An 18,390-nucleotide genomic window follows, 5' to 3' on the forward strand; every position below is an offset into this window, starting at 1 on the left:
TCCTGTTCTTTCATTATATAAGAGGAATAAGATTATATAAATCCTCATTTACTTTGCTCATAGACGTATCCCAAGCATACAGATGCGTAGAGGTTGAATAAATATGTGATGAATTGATGCAGGAATACTTGAGGAAAAGGACTCTAGTCTCAGCTGATATATTCAGACTTTCATTACCTTAAATGTCATCAAAATCTATTAGTATATTTGAATATAAATTTATGCAGATACTTTGGAGGAGAAAAAACTTCTTGGCATCTTTTTTCTTAAATTAATTAAACAAATAGAAATACACTCATAAAAAGAGACATTGAGATTTCATTTTATTTGCAAGTGCAATATCTGTGCTTCTCCATTGTTTTTTTTTTCTTTTTTTTTCTTAAGAGCACTAAAATGCTGAGATATGTATTATTCACCAAACTCAAGACATATTCAGGGTAATCTTAAACATTTTCTCCACACTGAATAGAATGTTATATTCTCAATAGATTTTATAGTTTTCAATTTTCCTTCACAAGTCCTAAGTAATCTCCATTTCTCAAAGCCTAATGTATTTCAATGTATGCCATGTGTAACTCAATTTCTCTTTCTTCAAAATTGCTGAAGTCTACTTAAATCCCAATATCTTTGCAACTGCTGGAAATTTTTCTTCAATCTTGCTATTATTTCAAACTCACAGTTTCAACCCTGAAAGGATAATATGCTTTAACCAAAATATGCTGTGACTCCTGCCACTGTTGTAATTTTGCTTCAATCTGTTTCTTCCCCTTTTTGTTCCTATTTTAATTTTATCAGCTATATAAAGTAGATAAGAGGTCATAGAGAAAACCTTTTAAGTTTGTTAGTATCTAAAACTATTCTCCACCAATAATCTGCTAAAGCATATCCCTTAATTCTTATGTTTTGACTTTAATTAAGGAAATAAACCAGATAAGGGAAGAATCCTGAGGGATAAGAACAAATAGAAATTTTAGATTTTCACTGTCTCACATAAAAAGAAACAATAATTTTAACTCATATGTTCAACAGTGTTATTTCAAGTAGATCTTAGTATGTATTTGAGTATTGAATTAGACTGAAATTAAACTTTATTTTCACAATATAATTATTTAGGCATAGGAAGAAAAATATGATCTCTTGTTTTGCTACCTGGCCCTCTCTGCTAGACGATCAAGAACTCTTAAGGAAGAGGATAAATACTTCAGGGGATATTCTAGAAAGAATTAAATAAAAGAGTTATTTATAGTAGTAAGTTATATAAAAAAAAACAGTGATTAACCCCTACCATATTGATGTTCATTTTCAATAGAGTTAATGAAAGCCTAATTTTCCAAGATGAACAACTGTGTAAACAGAAATTCTCATTTAGTAATTCACAGTTCTGAAGAAAAGCACAGGACACTTTTAATACCCCTACTCCTTCAGAAGCAGCACACTCCAAAACTGAGGACTGACATTTTAATGGAAATATCAGTGTTATAACTGAAGGGAGTTTATTATAAAATTTTTACAGACACTTGTGTTTCCTAGAACTTTAGCTTTACTAAAGTGACTGTATCTTCTAAACTAATACATATAAAGTTGAATATTTACAAAGAGAAGGCAGTTATAGTTATAAACAGTATTATTTAACACTATGGCTACAGCACAAGTAACACACATTGAACTTGAAGGGCTTAAACAAAATGGGATTTTTTCTTCTCACATAACAAAATGTCTCTTGAAGTAGGTGGTCTAGAGTGAGTGGAGGCTTCTCAATGTTGCAAATATTGGAGCCTCCTACCACCTTTTTTGCTATGCCATTTATTTCTCTTGTATTATAATGGTTCCTGCAGCTTCAGGTTTCTCATTTCAAAGAAAAAAGTAAAATGTGAGATGTTATAAGAAAAAAGCACTAGGTTTTTTTCCCAGGGAAAGTTAAAGAACAAAATTATTCAGCAGTAAGAATATCTTGGAAATTCTATACAAATGTCCTTTATATCCTACTGACCAGTATTGGGGAGGGGGGCGGATATGGTCACCACCAGGTGCAAGAGGTTATGGGAAATGAAGTAGGATAAATGTGAAAAAGGAAGACCACCAGCAGTGTTTGCCACAAAAAATATTCTTTTTATTGCTAAGAAGGTATATTCTCAAATATCAGAAGTAAAGTTAATATATAGCTACTACATCTATTTTATTGATTACATTTAGGTCTTTTTTTTTTTTTTTAACCTTGCTTTTTTGCTGTTATGGTTCACTTGATTTTTTTGTGCTGAATTTCCTAGTAGTCAGTGAAGCATCCGGCTTTAGCTCAGGTCATGATCTCACAGATTGAGCCCCACATCAGGCTCTGTGCTGACAGCTCAGAGCCTGGAGCCCGCTTTGGATTCTATGTCTCCCTCTCTCTGCCCCTCTCCCTCTCACACTGTCTCTTTCTCTCTTTCAAAAATAAATAAACATTAATAATAATAATAATAATAATAAAGAATACCTGTAACTATAACATATCAACTTCACTAGCCCTACTTTTTTCTTATTTCCATCTTTCAGGTATGCCTTTGGCAATCTTTAATTTTAGCATTTCTAATTCTTTTTCAAAAAGGTTTGCCTCTTTTATACAGATTACAGTTACAGCTTGCTTTGTAACCCCAATTAAAAGTCTTTTAAAAGAGCAATTTTTTAGTTGTGACATATGGAAATTCATGTTTATTGATATGAATGATAAATTTTTGTTCTTCACTCCATAATACTATTTTCTAATTCTAATTCTAATTCTAATTCTAATTCTAATTCTAATTCTAATTCTATATACTATAGTATAAGTGCCTTGTTTCTTTATCAGATGTGTATTTTTTCTCTTTTATTACAATAAAGATATTTAATTATACCTTAAGACCCTAAGTCTCTCTTTTGGTTTTAACTATTTTATCTATTTATAGGTGGTACACTTTAATCTCACCTATTTCCTATATAAAAACAATGAAGTTACTCTTATTCCCTGTTTTTCTCTCCATTATCCTTGTTTTTTAGTTACGTTATTTTGTCATAGCATACACATTTGTGCATTAGTTTTACACCCCCATCACCATCTTTTATTTAGTCTGAGATATACTAATATACAAATATTAAGTGCTCACAACAGTCCTTTTGTTAACGTTTTCCCAGTCCTGTCTTGGTTGGATAAAGAGCAACCTGCAGTAGATTTTTCAAGAAAATCTTATGGAGACAGAATTCCTTAAGATCTTATATGTTTACTGCCATTCTAATTATTTTATTCTTGTATGTTATTTGACTTTTGCCTAAGAGTTTGGGAATTGTTTTTTCTGTATTTTAAAATCTAATATTTTCTTTTTCCTAGGATCTATATAGCAGATGATTGTTCTAACATAATATTCCCATGTGACACCTGGGTCTTTTCAATATGAAGATTCACATCTTTCATTTCTGGAAGGTTTTACTGGATTATAGTTTCAGACATTAGTTCTGTTCTATTGGTTAGTTTTTGCTCTCTCTCCCAGCCTTTCCCAGGGATGTCAGTTATACAAATGTTATTCCTTCTTTGTCTGTTTTCCTTTTCGACATAGTCTTCAGACATGTTTAACTCTTTCTTCATCTCACCTTATTCTCTTTCTCTTTTACTTTTATCCAATACCCCTCATAAAATTTTAATTCCTCCTTAGTCACCTTAGTTATTTAGTTTTTATTTTGAGTTGTCTTTTTCATTATTGTCTGAATTCAAAAGTTTTCATCTGGGGATGTGTTTTGAACATTTCTGTTCTGAATTTAAAATAATAATTCCCATAAGAGTGTGTTCTACACATTACAAATGCTGGCTTCAGTATACTCAGTGTAAAGTTTTATCTTACAGAGTTTTTCTGCTTTATTACTGATTTTGGCAAAAAGATTTTCATCAGATACGGTATGTTAATCTCATATTCTTAATTTTAAAATTAATTAGTGTAGATATAGTTTTTTTTTTCAATTTTTGTTCCATTCTGGATCTGTGGTGATTTAATATATTCTTAGTTCAATATTAACCTTGACTCAGTGTAGCAAAATATAGATTCTTATTGGGTTTTTCTTTTTTGGTAGTGAATGGAAGCATTTTGTTTCCTAAAAAAATATTTTCTTTTATCTTATTGCACCCATATTTCCAATATGCTTTATGGGGTTGTTGTATTCCCTAAGTCTACATTCATGATCCAATACTTTTCTTTCCCTCTTTTCAGTTTCCTTATTTTCCATAATTTTATCACTTATTCATTCCTCTGATTCTTAGATCCTTGTGGGCATTACATCCAGTCAGTTTTGCATCTCTGGTTAAAGCACTTTTAACTTTGGCCTAGCTTTAGGTCTTTTATCTCTGTGGTAAGGGACTTCTTGGTATCTTCTATGCTTTCCTCAAGCCCAGCTAGTATCCTTATGATTATTGTTGTAAATTATAGATCAGACATATTACTTATATCTGTTTTGATTATATCCCTGGCCTTTTTTGTTCTTTCTTTTTCTTTTGCAATGAAATTGTCCATCTTGGCATTTTGTGTAGGTCTCTGTCTTCTTCTGTGTTAGGAAAGCCTGTTACGTTTCCTGCTCCTGACAGTAATAGCTTTATTTAGAAAAGGTCATAAACTGTCTAAGGCATGGTGCTTCAGGATGTATTTCTTATGTATGTTGTGTGCTCCTGCTGCTATGTTTTCACTGCTCTTTCCCTCAGGTCAGTCCTCTGCAGAGTTTCTCCTTGCCTGCAGTGGAGAATGTTTGGACCTTGCACAGTGTGTGGTGAGTTTTAACTAGGTGTGCTCTGGTCTGTTTGTTAAAAGCAGCCTGATCCTATTTCCACTAGAATTGAAGCTTTGCAATACTCTATAGTCTGTAGATGTGGTGTGTGCAGGGTGTTTGTGCTAGTCTTTTGGAAAAGGAGCCTGCTGCTCTGGTTGTCAGGCACACTTGTTCTAGTAAAGAAGCACGTGCAGGGCTAGGGTGGCAGGGCTTGTTGTAGGCAGATCATGCCTCTGCTGTGGGGGCTGTGCTGCTCCCTAAAGTCAGTTGGTGCTGATGGGTGGGGGAGAAAAATGGGACCTGCCCTCTCCTTCCTCCCTGGAAAAGGGAGTTTGCAACCATTGCTTCCCTGGAAGCCCTCACAGAAGTGCAAACAATCGCCCCTCATGTGACCCAGACATCCCTCAGATCCCTGTCTTCACTCTGTCTTTGTCCAAACCATCTGCTCAGGAAGCAGCATAGTGTACCTGTGTTTTGCCACAGACAGGCTGGCTGAGTTTCAAAACTCCAAACAGATTGTTGATTGGGATTTAATGTTTCCTTTTTAGTTATTTAGGTTATTTTGAGGTTGGACAGTCTTCATCTTCAGGTTATGTGGAGAGTGCAATTTTGCATAGTTTTATTCCCTCTTCTTATTTTTCAGTATTTGGTGGAAATAATAGAAGACTTATTTTTTTTCTTCTGTGTAAATGTGAAAATGGAATGTTTATATATACTATCAATAAAAAAGCTATAGTCTTTGTAAATATACAAGTCATTAGAGTTGACGAATAACTTCTTTTATTCAAGGAAATGTTATTTTTGTTAATAGACTTCCATATATAAATGTGGAAACTGGAGTTTATTACCTTAGGAATAATTACAAATTTTGAGTAGTGGAACAATAATAAAAATATTTGATGCATTATCATAATATTTAGGCTGACTAACTTCATGGTGATGAAGATTCTCAAAATAAAATTCTTGCCACTTCAAGGCTTCTGGATTTTCTGGGCTCTAAAAAATACTTGGTCATTTAACATAGAATGATTTCTAGCAAGTGTTTTTTCTCTTAGTATACACGTAAAAGCTTTCGGTTTGTGTGTGTGTGTGTGTGTGTGTGTGTGTGTGTGTGGTTTATTTTATTTATTTATTTTTTATTTTAAAATATGACAGTTTCACCAGTTTACAAATTAAAACATTACAAATTAAATTACAAATTAATTGTTAATTAAATTATTGCTTACAATTCATAAGTAGAAGAGAAAAATGTCTCTTTTTAGTTAATAAAAACTTAATGATTGTGGAAATAATAAAGAGGCATTTTTCTCTTCTACCAAAAAAGGGAAATATGTTGTAGAATATGCATGCAAGGAAATAAGGGTTAAACAAAAATATGAAAAATATCTTGAAAGTGGTAATAATAATTATACTCTTGCATTCTATTAATATAATCAATTATATGTAATATGTACAAGACACTATAACAAGCATTTAATTCTCAAGAATACCTTTCCAAATGATGGAATAATTATACCCCTATATAAATGAACAAATAGCCAAAGGGAGGGTGAGTTTCCCAAGTTTACACAACTAAAAAATTATGGAGTTAGATTTTTAAAACCAAAACCCATGTTTTAAAGAACACTTCAATTTCTAATTCTCTGTGTCTTCAGTTTACCAAAACATTTTATCTAGAGTCTAAATTGGAGATCATTGTGTAAGGGTTACTTGACATTTAGAAAGACTAAAGCTTTTCTGGCTAATACTCTTAACACTTATTGTTTAGAGAACAAATAAAATATAATATTCTGCTTAACATAAACTAACTTCAGTTAGAGCAGATATTATTCCTCAAAACCATGGGTCATAGCCCTTAATATAATAAAATGGAAGTCAAATTTATGAATTTCTAAAACACCTTCTGATTTTTAATTCCATATTTCAGAATATGACTAATCTATTCACATCCCCATGAAGGATTTTCCTTCATTTCCACTTCACTACAAGTGGGTATTTATTTCTTTACCATTTTTTTCTTCTTTGTAATTTAATGACCATGAAGAAATAAGCATTAAGGTAACTTTAATAAGAAAAATATAGCATTATCAGAGTGTACATAATTATCTAAAATTTCTACATAATACTGAATTTACTTTCTTTAAAAAATAAATTATTAAATACTCCTGAAATCACTGTTTCACTCATTATATGCTAACTAACTTGGATGTAAATTTTAAAAAATAAAAAATAAAATTAAAAAAATAAAAAATAAAAAATCAATTAAATGTGGATTTCATGAGAAATAATAATATTTACCATACATTAATAAAAGCTGCATGCAGCAAAATATAGTAATGATCTTCATTCCAAATATTTCTTATGAATTTACAGAGTTGTCTTCAATTTATATCACTCTACATATTTCCTGTCACTTCTCTAAAAGTATATTCAAAATCTTATCAAAAAGAAACATCTGTTTTCTAATGCATACTATATGAATACAAAACTATCTGTATATTGTATACTATATAAAGGCACTATCTCTATTGAATATACAATATCTGTTTCTAGTTATTTGGTTGATGCCACAAATGGTGGGTATATATATATGTGTTTGTGAGAGGGAGAGAGACAGAGACACACAGACAGAGAGAGAGGGAGACAGAGAGTGTGTGTGTGTGTTTGTGTATATATTTAGCATTTTGTCCTGCCATCCTAACTATTCACAACTGTTCTGCCAGCTATGATTTGGCTCATGCTGTGGAATCAATTGATGTTTTACAGTTCAATTCACAGATTGTAGAAAGTGTAGCAAACTATAATATAAAATAAATCTCATAAATGTATTCTGTGAATTTAGATTTTATGGCATATATATGAAGAGGAAGTATATTTATAAGGAAAATAGGCATTGAGTCCCTGTTTTCAAGTTTGACACAGCAATTTTCTCCATGTTAACTTTCATACAACATTTTCAGAAGATCTCATACTGCCAAATACATTTTTAAAATACTCAATAAAATTATAATTTGTTCCACCACTTTGCTAGATATCATATTGTGATGTGTTAAAAAGTTTGTGGAGATTGGTAGGAGCTCCTATCATGGACTATAAAGTCACATGTATAACTTGCTAAACAAAATAAACCAGAGTATACAAATTTATTTAAGAAGCATAGATGGGGTTGTTTTACCATAAAAAACAAAACAAAACAAAACAAACAAACAAACAAACAAAAAACAAATGTGAAAATTTGGTTGTGAGGAAGAAAATGCATTTAGTTATTTTAAAAGGGGAAAGTGAGACATGGTGTAAAGCTTAACAACACTCATACAATAAGACTGCAACTTCTGGCCAAATAGGCTGAGGTGTAGCACTTGGGCGCAGTCCATTACTGTATAAAATTAGATACTCTTTCAAGAGATAATACTTCAGTGATTTCAATAAATTTGCCTATTAAGTCCCTAAGCCTATTTCAACATTCTTTTGCATTATTTTAAAATGTTAACATTATAACTTTCAACGTTCCAAAAGTCAACTTCCAAAAGTTTTCTATAAGTTAATATTGCATTCATATGAATAACCATGCTCTCATAAATGAACAATATGAAAATACAGTACAATGTATCAAAATATTACAGTGTTACTTTATTGGTTGGTTACATATAACTTTAATAAACAGATATAAAAGATATAGGTAGATAGATAGATACAAAATGCACCACATAAGGCCAATCCATTATATCAAATGTTCATGTATTTAAAATCCTTTAATCCTCTTAAAAACCTTTTAAGGTAAGTGTTATTGTAGCCAACTGAATACACAACCCCTCGCCTCCCAAAGATAGTCACATTCTAATCCTCAGAACCTGTGATTCTATTACTTTACATGGCAGAAAGGATTTTGCAGATGTAATTAAGTTAAGGATTTTGTGATGGGGAGATTATTTAGGTGGTACAAATGTAGTCACAAGGTTATTTATGAGAAGGGCAAGAGAGTGAGAGTCAGACAAAGAGACATGATGACGAGCAGAAGGAGATTTTAAGATGGAGGAAGGGGCCATAAAACAAGGAATGCAAGTGGCTTCTAGAAGCTGAAGTGAATTCTCCCACAGAATCTCTAGAAGGATGCTGCCAACACTTCAAGTTTGACTTCTGACCTCCAAAAATGTAAGATGGTAAGTCTGTGTCTTAATCTAATAAAATTTATGGTAATTGGTTAGAGCAGCAATGGGAAATTGATACAGTTATTATCAATTTAAAGTTATTTTTACGAAAGTCTAATGAAGTTCTATAACTTGCCCAAGGTATCACAACTAATACATGGCAAACAGAATTAGAACCTGTGTCTGACATTTTTAGCCAACTTTTTCACTGAGTCATGATTTTTTAGAAGTATTAACATTTGTATTTTAAAAACTAGATTTAGAACATACTAAAAAGAAAAAAAAATCTTCAATAGAAAAGAACATACTTCATTAATTGCAACTTACTATGTGAGAGAAAGAACTATGACTATTGAACATCTACTATGTTTTCTGCTTGCTAGGTACTTGGAACATAACAGACTAAACGGATGAAGTGCCTTACCTGAAGAAGACCATATGTCTCTCAAATATTTATTGTTTCCCTCAGGCAATATGGCGTAGAAGGAAAAGTTTTAATAGCAAAAAGAACTAAAAAACACAGCTACCTAAAGTCAAACTGTCTTTTGCAGGAGGTTTAGTTTTCTCAAAAAGAAGATAATGGTAAATGCATAAGCATGATGAACTGGTACATCATTTCAGTTTTATTTAAATATTCTTGAGCTAAGAAACCAAAAGTAGTTGATTTTCTTCTGCACAATATGAAACTGAGTGTTTTCACTATCTGTGTAATATGTAAATAGATAACTATTTCCTTTGAATGAATATAATTTATTGGAATTATACTTCCAACATATATAAAAGGAAGATAGTTTCTTTCATAAACTATATGTCAATCTATACATCATTCAGTCTTTTAATTTATTTTATCTAGTTGTCAAATTGATAAAATAAAATATATGAATTTCATATATGTGGTTTGATATATACTGAAATTCTATAAACATGTATATAGAAATGCTACACACATATGTTAAAGGAACATTTAATCTGCAGAAGGAAAGAAGACAGGGGAGATATTTCTTTCATTAAAATGCTTTTTTAGAAAATAGTTTGATGATGGTTCTGTGCTCATTGTTTCAATTTGCAGATCCCTAATATACATGATGAAGATCTTTTCATACATTTGTTTGTCAACTGTATATTTTCATTGGTGAGTTTTCTGGTCAGGTCTCTTGTCCATTTTTTAAATGTAGTTGTTTATTTTCTTAACATTGAGTTTTAATAGTTTTTTTTTTACAAGTTTATGTATTTATTTTGAGAGAGAGAGAGAGAGATTGAGAGAGAGACAGAGACAGAGCATGAGCTGGGGAGGGACAGGGAGATAGGGAAAGAGAGAATCCCAAGCAGGCCGCACTCAGCGTGAAGCAGGGGTTCAATGTGGGGCTCGCTCTCATGACCAGGAGATCATGACCAGAGCCGATATCAAGAGTCAGACATTTAACTACTTAACTGACTGAACCACCCAGGCACCGGAGTTATAATCATTTTTGCATATTTTGGATAATAGTTCTTTATCACATACGTGTTTTGCAAATATTTCTCCTAGTCTGTGGCTTGTTTCTTGACACGGTCTTTTGCAGGGCAGAAGTTTTTAATTTTAAAGAAGTCCAGTTTATCAATTCTTTCTTTTGCAGATCATGCCTTTGATATTGTATCTAAAAAGGCATCAGCATGCCCAAGATCATCTAGATTTTGTTCTATGTTGTCTTCTAGGATTTTTATAGTTTTGTGTTTTTTATTCGGGTTTATAATACACTTAGAGATAATTTTTGTAGATGGTGTAAGGTTGTATCTAGATTTACCTTTTTGCATGTATGTCTTATTCTAACACAATGTATTGAAAACACTACCTCTGTTCCTTCGCTCCTTTGTCAAAGATCATGAAGTATGTTTATGTGGGTTTATTTCTGGGCTCTATTCTGTTTCATTAATATATCTTTCTATCCTTTTGATAATACCAATATCTTGGTTACTGTAGCTTTACAGATGATATCAGGAGGTGGGGCTTTTGTGTGTGTGTGTGTGTGTGTGTGTGTATGTGTGTGTGTGTGTTTATTCATCTTAGAGCGTGAGAGACACAGAGTGAGGGAGGGGCAGAGAGCGAGGGAGACACGGAATCTGAAGCACGTTGGAACCAGGCTCTGAGCTGTCAGCACAGAGCCCAATGCAGGGCTTGAACCCATGAGCCCTGAGATCATGATCTAAGCCAAAGCTGGAAGCTTAATGGACTGAGCCACTTAGGCGCCCCAGGAGGTGGGGCTTTTGAAGGTGATTAGGTCATTAGGATGGAGCTGTCATAAATGGCCCTTATAAAACAAGCCAGATGGTCTTCTGTTGTTTTTCAAGTTACCCATACGAGTGAAAACATATCATATCTGCCTTTCTCTGACTGACTTGTTTCCCTTAGCATAATACTCTCCAGTTCCATCCACTTTGTTGCAAATGACAGGATTTCATTCTTTGTCATTGCCAAGTAGTATTACATTGTATATATATAAACCATGGGGGATAGGAAGGGGAAAAGATAGTTTCAAACAGAGAGGGAAGCAAACTATCAGAGACTCTTAAATACAGAGAACAGTCTGAGGGTTGATGATGGGGTGGAGAGGGGAAAATAGATGCTGGCATTGAGGAGGACACTTGGGATGAGCACTGGGTGTTGTATGTAAGCAATGAGTCACGGGACTCTACCTCCAAAACCAAGAGCACACTGTATACACTATGTTAGCTAATTGACAATAACCTATATTAAAAAAATAAAAATAAATAATAAAAAAATATAAATAAATAAATAAATAAATAAATAAATAAATAAATAAATAATAAGCAAGCAGAGAACTCTCTAGTCCTTTTCACCATGTGAGGACACAGCAAAAAGTTCAGTCTGGAAACCAGAAGAGGGCCTTCACCAGAAGAACCTACTCATACTGACACCCTGATCTTAGACTTCTAACTTCCAGAAAAGCGAGAAGAAATTTCTGTTTATATACAAAATACCCAGTATATGGTATTTTGTTACAGCAGCCCACATTGAATAAGATAGGGATAGAATAAATTATCTTTTTTGCAAGCATATTATAATAATGAGTGCACCTAGTTTAGTTTCTTAGGTACATACCTGTCACCAAGAACAAGTTTTTTTTTTTCTTAATCTTCTCTATGTTGTAAAGTGTGTAAAGGCTCTGATCAGCTCTGCATGAGCCGGACTGCGTACATCTGTTTAAATCTAGCATTTGGTTGGTAGGACCATTTGGCTCTTATACTAAGCTACATCCTCCAATTTAGCTGTAACTGGTAATAAAGGCAGCAATTTTATTATTTATATTTACTCTGTTTTAAATTAATTTAACTAGGTATCACCATATATGTCTAGTAGCTACTATAACTGTACATGTTTTAAGCCTCCTGTATAGGTTACACGGGGTGGGGGGGGTGAAAGTGAGTCTCCTTGTCTGTTTTATTATCTCAAGGAGGAAACCTTTCAATAACTCCTGATTGAATATAATGTTTGTTCTAAGATTTTAACAGGTACCATTTATCTGATTAACATAATTCTCTATAATTCTTAATTATTTAGGGCAGGAGCAACAAACTATGGCCAGTTTTCATAATTAAAGTTGTGCTCTGGGAAACTTTTATCTACTATCTCCTCATATATTGCTTTTGTATCTTTTTGCATTTTCTTTTCTTCTGGATCTCCAATAAAATTATGTGAGATACTTTAGGATGAAATAATATTCTGTTGTAGAAAGTGTCCTATCTGTAACCTGCTGCTTTCCCCCAGTTTCTTTCCCTCTGTATAACATATTCTAGTGATGTGATTTTAGTTTACTAATCTTCTCCCCTTCCATGTCTAATGTGTGGTTAACTGATCTTTTGAATTCTCAATTTATTATTGTATTTTTCAGTTCTACCATTTCTATTTTATTTTTTTTAATTTTTTTAATGTTTATTTATTTTTGAGACGGAGAGAGACAGAGCATGAACGGGGGAGGGGCAGAGAGAGAGGGAGACACAAAATCGGAAGCAGGCTCCAGCCTCTGAGCCATCAGCCCAGAGCCTCATGCGGGGCTCAAACTCACGGACCGCGAGATCGTGACCTGAGCTGAAGTCGAACGCTTAACCGACTGAGCCACCCAGGCGCCCCTCTATTTGATTTTTTAAATTCTACATTCTTCTCTTAAAATTCTCTGTGTTGTTTTCAATTTCTCAATAACAGCAATATATGAATCGCTTATGGGATTAATGTCCTTTCTTCCCCCCATCTTTCAATTTAGGTAATTTGGTCATGTTTTCCATTATCCTAAGGATTTTTTTTTTATTAAATGCTGGATATATTATTTGAAAACTTATAGAGATTAGTTGAGGATTCTGCAAGGAAGATTTACTTTTGCTGCTGGAAGGCAATTAGGACAGTTACTGGGCATTTAGAAAGCCAGGCTATAGTAGTGAATTTATAGAAAGACTCTGGTAAATCTAAGTTATGACAGGACATCACTGGATAACGTGGTGTCTATTGTTCTCTAACATCTTCCTGGTTAGTGTTATCTAACACCTTCCCCGTGGTGAAACTTCTAGTATTAGACTGATAAAGGATAGCGTGTCATCCCTTTTGGGAAAAATGAGCAAAGTCACATAACCACACCTGGGAGCTCTTGTCTGCAAAATCCTACACTATAATATCTGAATAAGAATTTTGAAAAAGAGGATAGGAATCTAAAATTTACTAAAGAATGACTTCTATTCACTACCTTAGTTATTGAGAACATATGGTACATAGAAAAAGTAATTTCTGTTGTTACAGAATAGAAAATAATACTGTAAATTTTATTGATGTACAGTGTGTCAAACATTAGTATCACTGCCATATCTATGTGGTGTTGTAAAGGTCTGTAACCTTATTGACAGAATTAAATGAAAACCAAACATATGTTTGGTTGTTTGAAAATAATTGCCTTATATATTTTGTCCAGAGTATGTAATTGTTACAAAAAGATGGATTACTATAGATACGGGCTACTCTGTCTTTACTGGAACCATTTTACCAATATTCTTAAAGACAATTTCACAAAATATCAAAAGTAAGAGCACAGTCTTGAAAACATGCTAAGTTCCTCCCCCTCTCTTTGTAATTATTGAGAAATTAGGTATCAATCTGATTGGAATCATTTGTAAATAGTCTATTCTTCCTTTTGTCTTCATTTTTAAGGGGTTCTCTTTGGTTTTTGTGTTATTCATTTTCACTATTACATGTCTATCATTTTTTTTTTGTCTTCTTAGAACTGAGATTTTTTTTTCAGAAATTCTGGAAAAAATCTCAATTAATATTGCTTAGACTATTTTCTCTTTCATAAATTTCCATGACATCCCTCTGAAATCTAAAAAAAAAATGAAAGTTATATCTTTTTATTCTGATTGCTACATGTCTTACTCTTTCACATTTCCTATGTCTTTGTTTATCTGATTTGAATTCTGGTGAATTAATTCATATCTAATATAAAATTACTCTTCAGTTTGGTCTAATGTGTGGTTTAACTAATTCACTAAATTTTTAATTTTTTTTAATTTTTATGTTCTAAAATTTCTAACCTTTAAAAAATTCCTAGTCATTTTTACCGACTTTATACTTCTCATACATTGTTTTGTTATTCCTTTCTTGTAACAAATGATATAGCACTTTTGTGTATCCTAGTTCCAATATTGTAAATATTTTTAGCTCTTTTTCTACTCACAATTGTCTATTTTGGCTTAGTCTCATGATGCTTCCTTCTTTGTGTTGTTATGACTTTTCATTGAGTTATTAATTCATGGAAATGTTTACAGCTGAGTTGAAATTTTACCACTTCAAAAGTGTTTACCTTTGCCTCTGCCAGACAAATGGAAACAGAAACTACTCTAGATCATGGTAAATCAAAACTGTCTGCGAGAATTCCCCATCCCACCACCTTGTATGGAGGCCAGCTTATGATCATAGATTCTTAGTGGAGACTTATCCCCCTCAAGCCAGTATTAAGGCCAAGGTATGCAAGTCGCTGGCTGATGCCTTCTTTTCACCTGTAAAATTAAGGTATGTCTTTTTTGGAGTTTCTACTTTATTCTGGGATGTTCTGTGAGCCTTCTTACCTGGGCTAGATACAAGACTTATTATTACATGTCACCTGTGAATCTATTAATTCCATATGATGAAGATTCATCTACGTGGTCAGGGCAAAATAGGTAAAATGGGAATTTTGCTAATTCCCAAGCCTCCCACTTTCATCTCATTTTGGCTTTTTATTTTCTGGGTGTATCAGTGATTAAAAATTTGTTTTTAGATCCATGCTGCATTAAATTTTAATTGGCAGATCTGTTCTGAGCATCCAGTATCCCATACAATGAGAAATAAAAAATCATATTCTTTTCAATCCCTTTTGTTTCACACACATGAATGTATGTTTCATACATACATACTTACACATACATACACACAAACACATACTCACAACTTATTTTTACTAAGTCATATGAAGGAGTAAGTATAATAACACATTGTTTTTCATTACAATTTACAGATACATATCAAAAGTAAGTACATAAGAATATGAATGATGAATAATACATCAGGGAAAACAAGTAATTTGATTGCTATTTCAACATTTCAAAGGAGCTAGCATGTCCAACATGCTATTAGAAATATAAACACCATATTCAAACCATAAAGCACAAGCTGTTTTGTACTATGCTGAATATTTATTAAATCTTGAACCAAATAGTCTTCACTCTGTGTATCAATAGAATGAAACTCGATATGTTTTTATAATACCCAGCAGACTTCCTTATATGGAAAAGTTTATGTCCTCATAATCATATAACTACAAAAGAAAAGTAAATTAGACCCAACAGAAAGCTCATGAAAGAAGTGATTATTTTGATAAAAGTGTGTCCACATGGAATAGAGATGAATATCTAGACCAATAACTATAAAAACTATTCATTCTATTATGCAAATATTAAATGTGAACAGCTGGTGGAGTGATGAAATTGCCATGCTTGATAGTTAATAGTCAACTTGTTATATAAACACCTTTCTTAATGTGGGAAAGTAATTTGCTTAAATCAAATGCTTCAATCAACCTTCATAAGATTATGTCATATTTCTACAAGCAAATAGATTATTGTTTTCCTCCATTCCCTATTTAGACCAAAAGATAATTAAACGTGCTCCCATAAATATTTTAAGAAGTTTTCTAGTCATTGTGAAAAGCATGGTATTATACCAATAGTTAGAAAATATAACATTGATAACAGGCTTTTTAAAAATATATAATATTTTAATTTTAGAGGCACAAAAACAACATTAATGCAATTAAAAACATGACATTTGATAGAAATTTGTAAAAAGGGAAAAAAGGGGCTAATTGTCATGTGTTGATTGCCTATAAAGTCCTATGCTCTGTGGTAGAGATTTTAAATACATAACCTAATTGAACTCTCTCAACAGCACTGGAAGTATACATATGAAGAAAGCCAGCCTCAAAATATAAATGGCCTGCACAAAGATATACAGCTACAGAATACCATGCACAAGTTGCCAGCTCTAATCTGTCAACAAAGCCTTCAATCCTGATTGTTTCATCAATTGAATGATGAATTTGTTTTCCAATGGCATGAAAATCAAGTTACTATAAAAGTGTACTTTTAAGACATGTAACATTTATTTTAGGGTGATGACAGAAATAGTCAAATACATAAGTGATGTATCCAAATAAAATAGAGGAATTAAGCCATGTAATTTTTCGGTAAATAGATTACAATTTGACTCTTGCCATGTTCCAAAAACAGCAATTTTTATATGCACTTATACTTAACAGTTGCAGTGCTGGTGTCAAGATTAATGACATTCTTGGTGACATCCCCTAACATGAGTAAAAACCAGAATTGGTTTCAATAAATGCATTTTGATTTAAATGGAAAAGTGAAAACCTGAGAATGCAGATTCAAGGTGGTGAAATACACTGTTTTTCTTCATTATTTTGGTAAATAACAATGAAGAATATGAGAAGGCAAAATGAAGAGGAAAAACGGAAATGAGGCAAGAGGAGCTAGATGGAGTGGGAAAAGCACAAAGAGGAAGAGAAGAGGTCAGAGAAGTAGCGAAGCCCAGCTAACGTCAGTCACTTAGATCGACATAAAGCCTTTCAGTTTTATTCTGGAAAAAGACAGAAGTCAAGAGTGGAATTTGATCAAATCAGTGACAAATCTTGTCTTCTTTCCAAAGGAACACTCTGAATATTGTAGCATGAATAGACTGTGAGCATAAATAGCAGATAAACGGCAGCAAGAACATTTAGGAAGCTTTTACAATAATCGAGGCTAGAGAGAAACTAATAGACATGGAGTTGATCTATATCAGAAATAGATGGATTCTGAACACATTTTGAAAGTAGAGGTAACAGGATTTGTTGATGGATTCCAAGCATGAGGTTTAAAAAAAGAATATCAAAGATGACTTCGAAGATTTTGGTCTGAGCAAATTGGTGATAATTTTATAAAGAAGGAGATAAACAAGAAAAAAGTAATGAGATCACTCAGTCTATATATTAGTCATATTAGTCATATATAGTCATATTTTACATATTCTTCCTATAGTCATAGTCCAGTTAGAAGGCAAAGTAAAAATTGGCACGATCTTGAAAAAAACTTGAAGCTAAAAAAAAGACATTTTTGACCTAACAGGTATAAAATACCTCATTTGACAAGAATAATAATATAATATTAGTGTATTAATTGACAAATAGATATATAATACATATTTACATACATATGCATGCTAATGTATATGATCTATACCACTTATGAAACTATAGATAGAATACTGAAGGATTACTTATGGTTATAAAAGAGACTTTGCATTTTGCTCAATTTATTGTGTTTGAAATGATGCACCACAATATGTTAACTTTAGTAATAAATAAAGGTAGAGGGATGGAGTTTAAGAGGAATAAGAGAGTATGATGTGAAAAAAAATGGATCAAGGGCCTAAATGAAAGTGAAAACTGTAAGATATGAAACTGAAAACAAATAACAAAAAAATAGATAAATTGGACTCAGTCAAAATTAAAAACTTTTATGTCTCAACAGATATGATCAAGAAAATGAAAAGACAATCCACAGACTGGGAGAAAAAAAATTCTTACAACTCAACAATGAAAATATGAATAACCCAATTAATAGATGGTTAAATTATTTGAATAGATATTTCTCCAAAGAAGATATACACATAACCAATAAGCACATGAAAATATACTCAATATCATTAGTCATTAGGGTAATGAACATCAAAATCACAATGAGGTACCACTTCATGCCCATTGGCATGGCTTTATTAAAAAAGGCAATATCAAGTGTTAATGACAATAGGGAGAAATTGGAACACTCATAATTTGCTAGTTAGGATTTAAAATCGTACCACTCACTTTAGAAAACAGCTTGGCAATTCTTCAAATAGTTAAATGTAGAA

At 32.4% G+C, this 18,390-nt stretch overlaps 1 long non-coding RNA gene across 2 annotated transcripts; it reads left to right on the plus strand.

Moving 5' to 3' along the window:
• The first annotated feature begins 8,625 nt into the window (after positions 1 to 8,625).
• LOC123380068 lies at positions 8,626 to 17,947 on the plus strand. 2 transcript variants are annotated; one of them, XR_006585294.1, is made up of 3 exons: positions 8,626 to 8,921; positions 14,765 to 14,958; positions 16,372 to 17,947. It is a non-coding gene; the product is annotated as an uncharacterized LOC123380068 (long non-coding RNA). The 2 variants fall into 2 exon arrangements; XR_006585295.1 differs by lacking the exon at positions 8,626 to 8,921 and adding an exon at positions 9,951 to 10,041.
• Positions 17,948 to 18,390: the final 443 nt, after the last annotated feature.

Source organism: Felis catus, chromosome C2, assembly GCF_018350175.1.
Source record: "Felis catus isolate Fca126 chromosome C2, F.catus_Fca126_mat1.0, whole genome shotgun sequence".
NCBI lineage: Eukaryota > Metazoa > Chordata > Mammalia > Carnivora > Felidae > Felis > Felis catus.